We start from the raw sequence: 13,351 nt of genomic DNA, 5'->3' as shown, positions 1-13,351 counted from the left end.
TTATTACTATTGCTCTTGTGCAGAACAAATCAGTTATACTGAAGTTTGTTCAAATTTGGGTATGGAAACCAGCTGCCCCTGAATGCTAATGATCTCCATGTGCTGTGCAAACCACTTCCTGTGACAAGGTCAAGACATTCCCACAGGAAAAGCATCCCTGCTCAAATGAGTTTTACAGGTGCCTCACACCCTTTTCTCCTTAGAGACTACAAGGCCTAATGTATAGTTGCCCATAAGTATCACGGATGCCCAAGCCCTTTATATAAAATGGTCAAGTGTTTGCATATCATCCAGACATATTCCTGAATATGTTAAACCATCTCTATATTTCTTAAAATGCTGGTGCTATACAAATAGTTCTCTTACTGTATTGTTTAGAAAAAAATGAAACAAATCTCTAAATGTTTGGTGTAGATGTAATTTTTTTTTTTTACTGAGTCAACAGTTTGTTGACTCTGTAGATATGGAAGTTTATTAAAGTTTATTAAAGTTCTAAAAAGAACTATATTAGACAAGCCTGTTAGACATTTTAGTCACCTCCCTCAGTTGTATTTGCTCTCAGAAAACTTTTCTTCGCAGAATAGCCCTTAACACCTTGCAGGAACTATCTGGTTATGATCTTGACCTTTGGTGTATTTGAGATGCTCTGTTCTAAATATATGCTCCATGTTTTGAGTCTCTCTCTCTCTCTCTCTCTCTCTCTCTCCACCTCTACCATTATTTTCTCCATGTCTTTGATTTGTATCGGGTGGAGGTGAAGGTGTGGTTCCATAGTTAGAATAGAAACAAGAGATATATTTATGATTCCTGGCTTTTTGTAAGATGAAGAGCCTGGACGAGGGGTAGGGTCAGAGGCCAGTACTAGCTCCTCTTTCTCTGTTCTCAAAATATAAACCTCCCAAAATCCTGTGGCGTTGCCTCCTGCCCCCTGCCCCCTGCCCCCTGCTCCCTATGCCCTCCCTCCCTTCTTTGGCCTTAAAACATCTTCTCAGGTGGTTCTATTTCTGTCTGTAACTTTATGACCTCTAGAGGGCAGTGTGGCCACAAGAAAGGGAGCTTTGTTTACCAGAGTTTTCTGGATATTAAATCTGTCTACATGCTACTCCAAGGAATCGCAGTCCCTTCCTCCCTTCCTCCCTTCCTCCCTCCCTCCCTCCCTCCCTTCCTCCCTCCCTCCTTCTTTTCCTCCCTCCTGGCTTCTCTCTGCTTCTCCCTTCCTCTCTACCCCTCCTCTTCCTTTCCCAACTTCTTTAGGAAAAAGCAAATGTCACCTGGCGCTTTGGAGGCAAGCACTAAGGACAGGTGGCAACAGCCAAAGAAGAACTAGGTCTCAGAGAGGCCAGGGACCTGAAGTCAGCAGATCTGGGTGGTGGCTGTAGCTCGGGTGTTATCATGTTGGTGTCAACAGGGCTCCATTCATTACAGAACACAACCATGTTTAAGTTGATGAAGTGAATTTCAGTAGTTAAATGAAGATGACTATTTCTGGATTTGAGGGTATTAGGTTTTGTTTAGAACTGAATGAGAAGGAAACAGATTACTTTTTCCTCAGAGTATACTCAACTGTTGAATGCCACAAGATAAGCAATACTCACTGCCTCCTGGTGGTTGAGAGAGTCAATACTCAACCAGGGAGGATTCACAGTCTTGCAGTCTGCTGCCTATCAGCAGGGTGAGTTTGGCCAAGTCAGTGTGATCTCATAGTTACTGCACAGACTGTCTCTAACTTTAAGGATAGCTATGAGAGTTAAAAGTAGTGGCAAAAGGCAGCATACTTTGTGTTAATACAATAGTGTGTCTCAAAGTGTGGTCCCTGGACTAGCTCTATTGTCATCCACATCACCTGGTAACCCCCCTAGAAAATAGACTCCTGGCACCCCACATCTACTTAATCAGGGACTCTGGAGCCCAGCCAGCTGTGTGTCAGTAAACCATCTGTGTGACTCTGAGGCATGCTAAAGCCAGAGAAATGCTGTGCTATAACTAGCATATTGATGCTACCAGAATAATAGTATTCATTATTACTGTCATTATGGTGAACTGTTACTAGAAATGAAAGAATACTGTCTTATAAAAGCCCGACAGTTTTATTGGAGGATCCAAATATTGAATGCGCAATACTTGAGGAACCAGTGTGGTTACTGGCAATAAGAGATTTATGCACTAGGGACTGTGTGCTGATAGGACTGTCATGGCCACAGTGTGCTAGGGATGGGATGAAGGGGTGGACAGCATGGCAATAGCAGAGGGACGGGAGCAGGGCACATTAGCCGAAGGAAATAGCCATGGCAATAGCTGCGATGCAGAAGTATGATTAATGGAAAAGCAAGGAACGGCAGCAGCTTAAAACAGCATTCACTATTTCTGAGCATCCATTTATGGCCAGACAGTTAGAACTAGGGATGTGGACAATGGAAAGTCTCAGGGTGATCAATTTTTAAAGAGGTTGATTGTGACACACACACACACACACACACACACACACACACACACACGAGAGAGAGAGAGAGAGAGAGAGAGAGAGAGAGAGAGAGAGAGAGAGAGAGAGATCCATCAAACAAACAAACAAACAAACAAACAAAAGTTATTAAAGAGAAACATTTTTCAATACCCTTCTGTGTCATGATTTTCAGTTTAGGAAAATATTCTCATCAGCAATGCCATCATCATGACGTCAATCATGACTAATTATGGATTAAGGACATGCATGTATCAGATACCATTCTGGGTGCTTGGTGGGGCTCTAGCAAAAAAGTGATGACTTATTTTTGTTTGTTGTCGTTATTGTACTCCTCTACCATTGTATGTGCCAGGAAGGTAAAGCTCAGAGAGGTTAAATAAACTGCAGAGGAACTGAGGGGAGGAGTTGGGAACTGAAGTGGACCCTACCTAATTCTAAGGGATGGCTAAGTCAGTGGTCAAGACTTTTGAGGGCCTACATGGCATGGCAGCAATGTGCTCCTGGTGTTGAATTTGTGTCTTTACGTTCTCAATCCCCCATGGCGTTCGCTGAGGCAACATGACTACTTCATATCAAAGACACACAAGTAGAGTGGGCATGTGCTACTTCCAGACTCAGTCCTTGGAAAAACTATCCACAATTTCCCAGCCTTTCTTCTCCTGCATTGGCTGGCCCCAAGAGCAGCTTTGCGTGCTATGTGTGTCATTGCAAAATTAGGGAGCCCTTTCTAGCTTGAATCCCTGAGTAAATCTATGGAAGTTTTGCTTGACAGGTAGCTGACGCAGAAAGCCCAAGTATGAGAGGCTGGCAAAAAAAAAAAAAAAAAAAAAAGAGGCAGTGTGACCTGGGGGGTGGGGCTTCTCACTGATGGGCAGACAAGGCTCACAGAAAGGAATGAAGTCAGTTATGTAGGATAGAGAGAATCATGAAATTGGCCCTTTGCCAGTGTGGTTGGGGGCACATTGAACCATTGTAAGTTTCTTTGTGAGCAAAGAATACCTTTTTGTCTCTTGCTGGAACTGAGATAAAGGAGGACAAAGGAATTTATACATAGCAGCTTTGGGGGAAGGGTGGCAACTCTGTTTCAAAGTGTTCTTTCCAGTTATTTCCCTGACAGCAGGATCCTGGAAAAAAAATCTAACATTTTAAAGTTAATTGTAAATTTTACTGGCTTCTTTATACACACACACACACACACACACACACACACACACACACACACACCCCACACACACACACCAAAACAAACAAAAATAACGAAAGAGAAATAGTCTCCTCTCTTGTTCTGTGTGGTGAATTTCACTTTGGGGAATTATAATTACCTGAGGTGTGTTCTTCCAGCTGTCCCAAGCAACGCCTTCCGAGCCCTGTTCTTGAATATGCTTCATCTCGAGGCCCACATCCAGCCTTTGCTCCGATACACTTTTAGTTTCCTCTATCCATAAAGAAAATGCTGGGAGGCCCCCCTGACCTTTTAGATTCTTGGCATGAGCTTGGAGCTCACCTGAGGTAGAAGGATCCTGGAGCCTGCTGAGTTATTCTTTGTTATTTATTTTTAATGTCAAATTATAACAAGAACTACCAAAGCCTCCGGGGAAATATCCTTAAATAGAACACAGCGCTGTGTGGTACCTCTCTCAGCCAGGTATAAGTGAATGAGCTGATTGCCAAGGGCAAGTGAGAGTGCAGAAGGAGATATTATATATATGTTTGTATGTAGAAGCAAGTATATACTAATATATATTAAACTATAATGAGAAAAAATAAATGTTAACAATAGTGATTGCTCACGTGCCTTCATGAGGTTAAAGTTACGAAGAGGCAGAATGTTAAGGGCTTTGAATTATTAAATGAATACACTATGCAAAGGTCCAGGAGGGGCCCATCTTTTGTACAAATTCATATAGTAATGGAGGGTCTGAGAAATGGAGGGTGTGCATAGCATAGGATAGTGTGAGCTATCTCCCATGCACTACTGAACATGAGTGAGCTGCATTTTTCTCATGAGAGATGAAAATTCAGTCACATTCAGCAAATACCCATGTGTCTTGCATTTTCTAAATGGTGGTCCTAGAGAAGTGGAAGACCGTAGGCATCGAGTTTTTGGTTTTTGCTGTTATTTTTTGTTTCTAGATTTCAATTTGTTTTTAATTAATCAACTTGATTAAATACCTCATCAACATACTTATCTTTTAAAAAAAGTTATTCACTTTATATTCCTATTGTAGCCCCCTCCCTTGTCTGTCCTGTTCCCACACTCCCTCCCTCTTCCCCTTTTCCTCTCCTCTAGACCTCAAAAAGGGGGAGCCCTCCTCCCCTACCATCTGACCCCATCTTACCAAGTCTCAATCATGTTTTCATGTATGCAAACAAGCCACATGTTTTCAGTAAACTTCGAGGGCTTTAACACAGGTTGAAGACTGTTCTAATTAGCTTTTCTGTTCCTGTAAGAAGACTCTGACCAACAGCAACTTGGGGGAAGAAAAATGTTCATTCTATCTTACAGGTTCCAGACTACTGTTGTCCCAGGAAGCAAGGAAGAAACTCAAGGCGGTCACCTGACTGTACCAGATTATGCCTGGTATTCTTGGCAGACACCAGGGAGGAATGGCAGTTACTGGCTTGCTTCCCCTGGCTTGCTCATCTACCTTTCTTACACAGTCCATGCCCACCTGCCCAGAGATGGAGCTGCCCACAGTAGGCTGGGCCCTTCTGCATCGGTCAGCAGTCAGAAGAACGTACACACAAACATGCTCAGATGCTAATTTGATGGAGGCAATCCCTCTTCCTAGGTAGTGTGTCAAATTGACAACTTAGATTAGCCATCATGAAGAGATAGGAAATATATGTTGAAACACAGTAGGTATGAGGTTCTGGCACTATATAGTAAGGAGAAAGATGAGGTGGATGTTTCCATGGAATTCATATCTCATTGTATGTGTATATATCTGTGTTTGTGTGTATAGTGTGTTGGGGTCCATGCAAGAGGAACAGCAAGGCAGCTCTAGAACTCATGGAATGTGGCCCACTGGTTAACAAACCCAAGAAGGATGTGTCTTGGCGAGGGATAACCCTGAGAAACACATGTCCTGAGGACTTTGTGCTGTTATGCAGCATAGCTCTGCTTGTTACCTTTGCGTTCCTTATGACCTGCTTAATATGCGAAGTGTGTGAGTACCATGAAGGGGGCTTCCAGCTCCTCACTGGGCAGCATCATTGACATACTCAATAACAATGCTTGATCTCTTTCAGGTATTGCTGCTGGAGCAGATTAATGATTTAACCATCACCTTTGAAAACGGTCTACAAATGTAGATTGTTAACAATGATCGTTACCCTTAGAAAGAATTTGGAAAAATTGATTGTTCAACAAGGTCAGGTAAAGATATTTTTGCCATTAGCCCTGATGCAGGAAATCTTAGGGGACAATTGAAGTTAAGAGAAAGTACACTCTTATTAGTAAAGCTAAGGACTTTTGAGGTTGGCAAAGCAAGAATAACCCAGAGCAGCACTGACTGGTGTGCCTCTTTCAAGCTGGCCTGGTGACTGAGATGACGATTGATTTTCTTATTCTATTTTTCTGCCCTCAGCTTCCTGATATGATTTAATAAAACATATTAATGAGTAGATGAGCACCTTTAGGACTTAAAGTCGAAATGGCTGATTATTTTTATGTAGGAGCTTAGATTTGTGATTCTTTTAAGATTTTTATAAGATTACTTCTTAAGATAATTGATTCATTCTTTGTAATCACAAATTGCAGCCTGCCAGTAAAGAAAAGCTGGCTGAGAAATTATGTTGCTTGCTTATACTCTGTTAATATGTAACAAGTTTCTTATGTAAATAGCTTGTTATTCATGTTTGTTCCTCACCCATAATACATAAAACATTTGATCATGTGAAGGTATTGGGGAACATGACTTTCTTACGTATATCCATTGTAATCATTTATTTGTAAGGAGATAGAATGTAAATACTTTGTGATCTTTGTACTGCTTGAAAGATTTTGTTGGGATATATAAACTGTGAAAATAAGGATAAGAAGAAGAATAAGAAAACAGATAAGAATAAGGATAAAGATGAAAATAAAAAGATAATAATAAAAAGAAGAAGAGGCAGCTTGTTGAAACCTTCCTGCTGGAGTCTGTCTTACTTCATCATCAAGTATAAGTGTGTGTGTGTGTGTGTGTGTGTGTGTGTGTGTGTGTGTGTGTGTGTGTGTCCTTCTTTCCCATTATTTTTTAGATGCTTGCCATCATCAGTGAAAGTTCCTGCTAGGAGCCATCAGCTCTAGCCCCTGCTTGCCACCATCAGTGGAAGCTATTGCTGATAACTATCAGCTCCGGCTTGGAAGGTTGCCCTCAGAGGGAGTCTACAGGGTCACCAGCCAGCCAGCCACAGGATTCACGACTCACCTCAGTTTTCCCCAGTTGATATTGAAGCTGGACTTTAATAATAGTGATAGAAGAAGAGAAAAAGAAATGTTGACATACTCAGGGTACCAAAAGACCTCAAACAGAATTGGCCAGATCGGGAGCATCAGAGAAATCTGTAGAGTAAGTAATGCTTTGTATGAAATCAAAAAGAAGAACAAACAATATGATGAGAGAAGAAAGAAGCATTCTAGACAGAGGGACTCACATGCCAGTGCCATGCGATGGGATGATAGTCTTGTATACAAAGAAATAACACAGACCAGAACACAGAGCACAGAGGAGCACGGAAGCACCAGGACTGTGAATATGAACCAGGCACACGGGTGCTGGCAATCCAAGCTGCCTAAGTTTTGTCTGTTGTGAACATTTATGGCCACTCTCGATCTGGTTGCCACAATGTGTTCATTTATGCTAAGCCCGTTTCATTGTTTGTCAGGAAAAATTTCTTCATCCTGGGTTAGAACCAATTGCCTTTATTCATTTTTGTTCTAGTTACTTTCTATTAGCCCAATAAAATACTGACCAAAAGCGCCTTGGGGGGAGGTTTATTTGTCTTATCCTTCTATGTCATCGTTCATCACCGAGGGAAGCCGAGGTAGACACTTGAGGTAGGAACTACAGCAGAAGCCACAGAGGGAAAATGCCTGCTGGCTTCTCCTGATTCTTGTCAGCTAGCTTCCTTATATAAGCCAGGGCCACCTGCCCAGGGGTGACACCGCCTACAATAGGGTAGCCCTTCCTCCAGCAATTAGCACTCAAGAACACACCCACAGACTCACCCATAGAACAACTGGATGGGAGTAATTCCTCAGCTGAAGATCCCTCTTCCAGATGTGTCAAGGTGACAAGCAAGAATAGCCCTCACAATTGCCCAGTGCGGGGCTCCATCCACCCTCTGGAGACCTACAAAGAAAACCCACTGCATATTCTTTCCTTCCTTGAGCTCATGTTGCTCCTAACTCTCCTGCTTTCTAAGTTTAATCCAGTCTCATATGGGAGGACTTTAAGATTCTTTTCCATAAATACTGTCTTCTTCGGAAGATACCAATTTCTTTGCATCCTTCCTCAGAGGCAGGGCTCGCCACTCCACACTCAGTGTTGGGCTAGTGTGGAGAGGGCATCCACCTTCTTTGATCCATTTCTGTGATCAAAGGCTTTCTGCGAATCTTTCCTTATATTGATGATCAAGAACAAGGCTTGCAATAGACTCAGTCCTTTAAACCCCTTTCATGTAACCTGCTATTAAACCAGGTGATTCTCATCCAATATGTATGTGGGCATTTATTTTTAATTTCTACCTTGTCCACTTCTAAAAGCAACTGTCAGCCTAGACACAGAACATGTACACATCTACTCAGTTGAGAGAGCAGAAGTGTTACATCTTCACAGATTTCTTTTTGCAGCAAGTTCTAATGATACCTGTTCAAGTTCATTGCATTCATACAGGTCTCTTGGTTCTATATTTTACCAGATCTTTCTCTTCCTTGATTTGTGAAAGGCTCTCAACAATGTGCCATCTGCCAATTTGCTGCTAATTGCCATCCTTACATAGTTCCTGATTATTTAGGTGAGATTTCAACTTCATCACCTATTAGGTGTTTGACTTTCAGTACATCAACCCACTTTTCTGTATACCTACTTTTCTAATTTGTATAATGCTGCATACCACATAGAGGAATTGAGAGAGCTCCAATAAACTAATAAGACAAAGCCCTTTGAATAGGGCATAGGACAGGGAAAACTTTCCTATATGTACTAGTTAATTTATCATTTAAAAATTATTATGTGCGTAGGTGTATGTCTGTGTGTGGGTGTGTACATGAGTTAATGCAGGTGTCCATGGACTCCAGAAGAGTAAACTGAACTTGGTCTTTCTCTCCAGCTCTGTCCCCCCCCCCCCACCACTCTGTTGAGCTTGTTCTCTCTTCCCACTTTTACTGAATCCTGGGGATCAATCCCAGGTTGCCAGGTTCATGCTGCAAATGCCTTTAGCCACTGTTGCATCTCACTGACCCCTGTTTATTTCTCTTTTGAGGCATAGCCTTGCAACATAGCTCAGGCTGGACTGGAAGGGTTCATCCTCTTTCTTTAGCTTTCCAAGTGCTTGGCTTTCTGTATTTTTCTAATAATTATTAATGTAAGAATTTTTGAGAATGTATTATGTTTTATGGAAAATCATAATTGTATATTTACGTTTGCTGTGTTTGGTTATCTTGTCCTCTATGGCCGTGCAGCAAGTAGGCCCAAAGTGTAAAGTCTGACAAGAGGTGGTTGGGGGGTTGTAGTTGATTGACTATTCAAGGAGAACTGACTGTTCTCTTGCCAGGGCCTAAAACTGGGCCAGGATAGCATTTCAAATTGAACAAAACAAACATAAGGAAACTGTACTCCCCCTCCCTAGGGACTCATGTGAACAGAAACTCTGGCATTCTATTAAATCTCCATTCTAGCATGAGGCCTCAGGACTGAAGTCAATAGAATGGTGTACAGGATCCCAAATACTTAACCAAAAGAGACTCAGGTATGTCCCATGACAATAATCTGTCCCAAATAGGCCACAAAGTCATACATAAACTCAAGAAAGAGAACTGGCAGTGTCAGTGAGCATCTCTGAGGTCTACCATGGGAGGCAGAACCAGCAGCTGTGCATCACACAACCCACCCTGTCCAAAGCTTCTTGTGGGTTCATTTTCTTTATCTTCATCTGCTCTGAGTCCTGGCACCATGAGCCCTATCTCTGAAGACAATCCCACCATCACCACCCTCTCTTTCCCTTTTCCCCAGCAAACATTTGTTTTCCTTGCTGTATGCTCTATGAGTACATAAAATTTCTACCACTTCAAAAGCTTATTTCACCTTAGTTTTAACATGGTTTCACTCCTAGTTATCTGTTTCTATATAACAAGCCACCTTAACACTTAATGACTCATGGTGATCACCTGTTTCATTCACAAACTTATGCTTTACTCAGGAGCTGCTGGGTCAGCTGGTTTTACTTCCCACTGCACCAGTTACAGTGTCTCTCTCACGTGGACAGCAAGTTCTCCACAGGGAGCTGTGAGTTTCCTTATAGCAAGGGTAGCTAGGTTCTATCTCAGCTGCATTACCTGAGCCTTCCAGTAGTGTGGTATCATATCAGCTATAGCAACAAGACTGTCCTGAGTCCTAAGGAGGGAATGTAGACTCTGTCACTGGGGGGGGGGGGGGATGTTAAAATTACTGCAGAAAGAACATGTGGATTTGAGAGGTTCTGTTGTGGTGATTTTTAGAGCACGGCATTGGCTGAGCTTTTCATCACTTTAGCTCTGTTATGGAATTACACAAGGCAATAAATAACAAAAGTGATGAGTGGCTGCATGCTTTCCTTGGAGTCTATGCTCCTGGAGAATGGGAGCTGGGGTTTGTCCATCCATCTGTGTATGTCCAGTGCAGACAGCGATACTCAGAGTAAGTCCTTATCTATTGTTTACAGATCGGCAACTGCTTCACTCCTTCCTCACTATCAAAAAAATATCTGAATTCATCAAGGAGGCCAGGGGTCCTGCCATGGTAAGTGTGCACCAAAGAAATTAATCCTGGTAGCTCTGAGGCACCATGAATGGCATAGTCCTCAATTCCGATGTATTGGCATGGTCACGAGAGCTCATTCTCTCCAAAGAGATTTAAAGGAAACACACAGAAAATTGGAGAAAGGGTTAATATTCCAGACAAGCGAAGGAACAGGGGAACCCTGCCTCCTTCTGCATATTGTTCTGTGGAAACAGGTGCGAAGGAGTGGCTGCCATCTTGAAATTGTGATGTTATCTCCTTGACACCAGACATCAAAACAGCCAACTGATATTCTTAACAATGCTTAGCTCACAGATTAACCAACTCCTGGGCCTGCTTCTCCCCAACATCTTGTTATGTGAGGTAATTAATTACCATTATTTGAAAGCCAATTTAATTGGCTTTTTCAGCACAGAAACAGAGCTCAATTAATGTTCATAGAATAGAACTGAATCCCCTAACTGATTTGGCTAACTCGCTTTGTAGTCTGGGCCATGCATGGGAATGAGTACACAGGATTGTCAAAATCACGCTTCTGCTTGTGTTGCTGCTCTGTTTCTTCTGTAATGCTTGGGGATTTCAAACTTGAATTGCCTCCTGAAATGTCTACAGCCAGAGCCCTTTCTTTGGCCCACATAGATCTAAACAGTAACTTTCCTTAGGAAATTTCTTTTTTGGTCCATGTATTTAAAACACAAAGGCCTTCTGGGTGTGCTGGCTTCTTGGCATTCCCAAGTCTTGCAGCTGAGACATAATGACTAACTACAGGCAATTAGAGAGTGAGGTTGGTACCAGGCTCTCAGACTAAATGGAGAGTGCAGCTGGGTAGAGGCAGGTCTTTCTGGCATCAGTGGGGGGAAGCTTTGCCAAAACACCTGTGAACTTTCCCAGCCTGCTAGCAAAGCCTCCCCTCTGAAAGAATATCTCCTCTCACCCCCGTGTTTTCAGCATGTTACCTAAACTATTGTATTTATTTGACCTTTTACTCTTTCACAGGAAGTTATTATTTCTAATAGTATATTTTTGTCTCTTTCTCCAAGTGGATTCTAAATAAGGAGAGTTTGGCCAGAGAATTTCATGATCGATTAAGGATGGTGAGACAGCAAGGTCCTACCTATAGGTAGAAGAAGGGTTGTTATGGCTTGAACATCCACTCTGAAACTTGTGTTACAGCTTAATTGCCAGCATGATAGGAAGACAGGACTGTTAACACCATGAGGGTTCTGCCTTCCTGGGTGGACTAGTGGCCCCTATCCCAGGGGTGGGTTAGTTTTGCCATAGGAGGTTTGTCCTGACTTCAGCTCCCCGATTCCCCTCTGTCTCTTGAGTGTTCTCTTTATCTCCGTCATGCTACATTGCAGCACTGTAGTATGCACTAGAAGGTGGCACCATGTTTTTAGTCTTCCAATTCTAGAATCATGAACCAAGTAAATATGGATCCCTTATATGTTACTCAAGTTTCGCTGTTCTGTTACTGCAACAGGAAGTAGACTAAAACAAAGATGGAGGCAAATGGACAGGGATATCACTGCCAGTTACTTTATTTTATTGACAATTACATTTGCTCTTTGACAGTTTCCCACATGTATGGACTGTTCTTTGATGACCCCTGCCATATAACCCCTCTTTTCTCTCTTCCATATTTATCAATACCCACCCCTTCCTGTCCATCTGATTCTCAGATTTATGGCATTTGGTCTTGTTTTGTGACCCATTTGGTTTAACCAGGACCATCTGTGTGAGGACTGGAGCTGTCCATTGGAGCCTGGTGGGGTCACTAGGTCACCACAATTAAGAGAGCTTTAGTTTGTTGTGTTTTTAGTTATGTGTGTGTGTGTGTGTGTGTGTGTGTGTGTGTGTGTGTGTGTGTGTGTGTATCTGTGTATCTGTGTACCTACCGTGTATATGCAGGTACCCCTGGGACCCAAAAGGGGGCATTAGATCCTTTGTAGTGAGCCATCTGATGTAGGTGCTGGGAACCGGGATCCTCTGGAAAAGCTCTTAGTCATCTGAGCTGACCTGAGTCACCTGAGTCATCTCTCGAGCTCCTCACCACCATTTTTCGAAGTCTCATACACAGTCCTTACCCTTTGCTTCATCCCTTCCCTTCATTAATCGCAGGGAAGATGAGTGACTTTGGCCTGACCCATCACAGGGTCCTACTATCATGAGTCGGAGTGACTGGTGCAGGCCACATGCTCTATGCCCCAGCGGCATGATGGAGTGTCTATTGTTGAGTGCTGATTCTGGAAGGGAGGAGTCTCTAGTGGGGCGGAAGAATGGGTGACAAGAATGATGACTGCGTGGGCTCTGATGAGGGCACATTTCTTACTGCTTGAAGAGTTTTCTGAAACAGGAAGGTTGCAGTGCTGAGAACAGTGCTGTGTTAGAAGAAATGCAGCCCAAGGCTGTGTTCTATAGAACCCTCAAATGGGCTCTGACTCTCTGGTTATATAAAAAAAAATCCCACCTCACCATCCCTACAAGCCCGTGGATGGACTCCGTAAGCTGGCCTACACTGTGCAGATTCTGATCATAATTCTAAGAGTCCCTGCTAGTAGAGCACAGTGTGATGGTCTATTGTGGTGGGTCGGAGCGGAGGGATGCCCCAGCTCTTAATTCTCCTTTGTTCCCATTAAGTGATAATATTATTTAAAAACCCAGGTCATGCCCATCTAGCTGAGGAAATGTGACATGAGACTGAGACATTTGGGATACAAGATGAACAAAAATTTCTGGAACCTTTTGTTGTTCTGGTCTGAAGCAGGATTACTGCGAATGGGCCCCATGGGATCTCCCATTGGTGAGACTGAAAGCATAGTATAATGTTTCCTATGTTAATCAATGTCTTGGGTGATGTTTCTATTAGAAAGTGATATATATTATATCTGGCACATGTATGTGC

The 13,351-nt window shown here is 42.7% G+C and overlaps 1 protein-coding gene across 1 annotated transcript in view; it reads left to right on the top strand.

Moving 5' to 3' along the window:
* Nucleotides 1-10,446, top strand: part of LOC311588049 (uncharacterized protein) — a 97,883-nt gene extending 87,437 nt beyond the window's left edge. The window contains exons 9-11 of the mRNA XM_084765490.1: nt 5,714-5,840; nt 8,369-8,464; nt 10,370-10,446. The gene's annotated coding sequence lies outside the window, so the exon portion shown is untranslated. The remainder of the gene's footprint in view (nt 1-5,713; nt 5,841-8,368; nt 8,465-10,369) is intronic.
* The last annotated feature ends 2,905 nt before the right edge of the window (nt 10,447-13,351 follow it).

This window comes from Acomys minous (genome assembly GCF_964271855.1).
Source record: "Acomys minous genome assembly, chromosome: 17".
Taxonomy (NCBI): domain Eukaryota; kingdom Metazoa; phylum Chordata; class Mammalia; order Rodentia; family Muridae; genus Acomys; species Acomys minous.
Note: the sequence above shows the minus strand (reverse complement) of the source record. Positions and strands in the feature narration are given on the sequence as shown.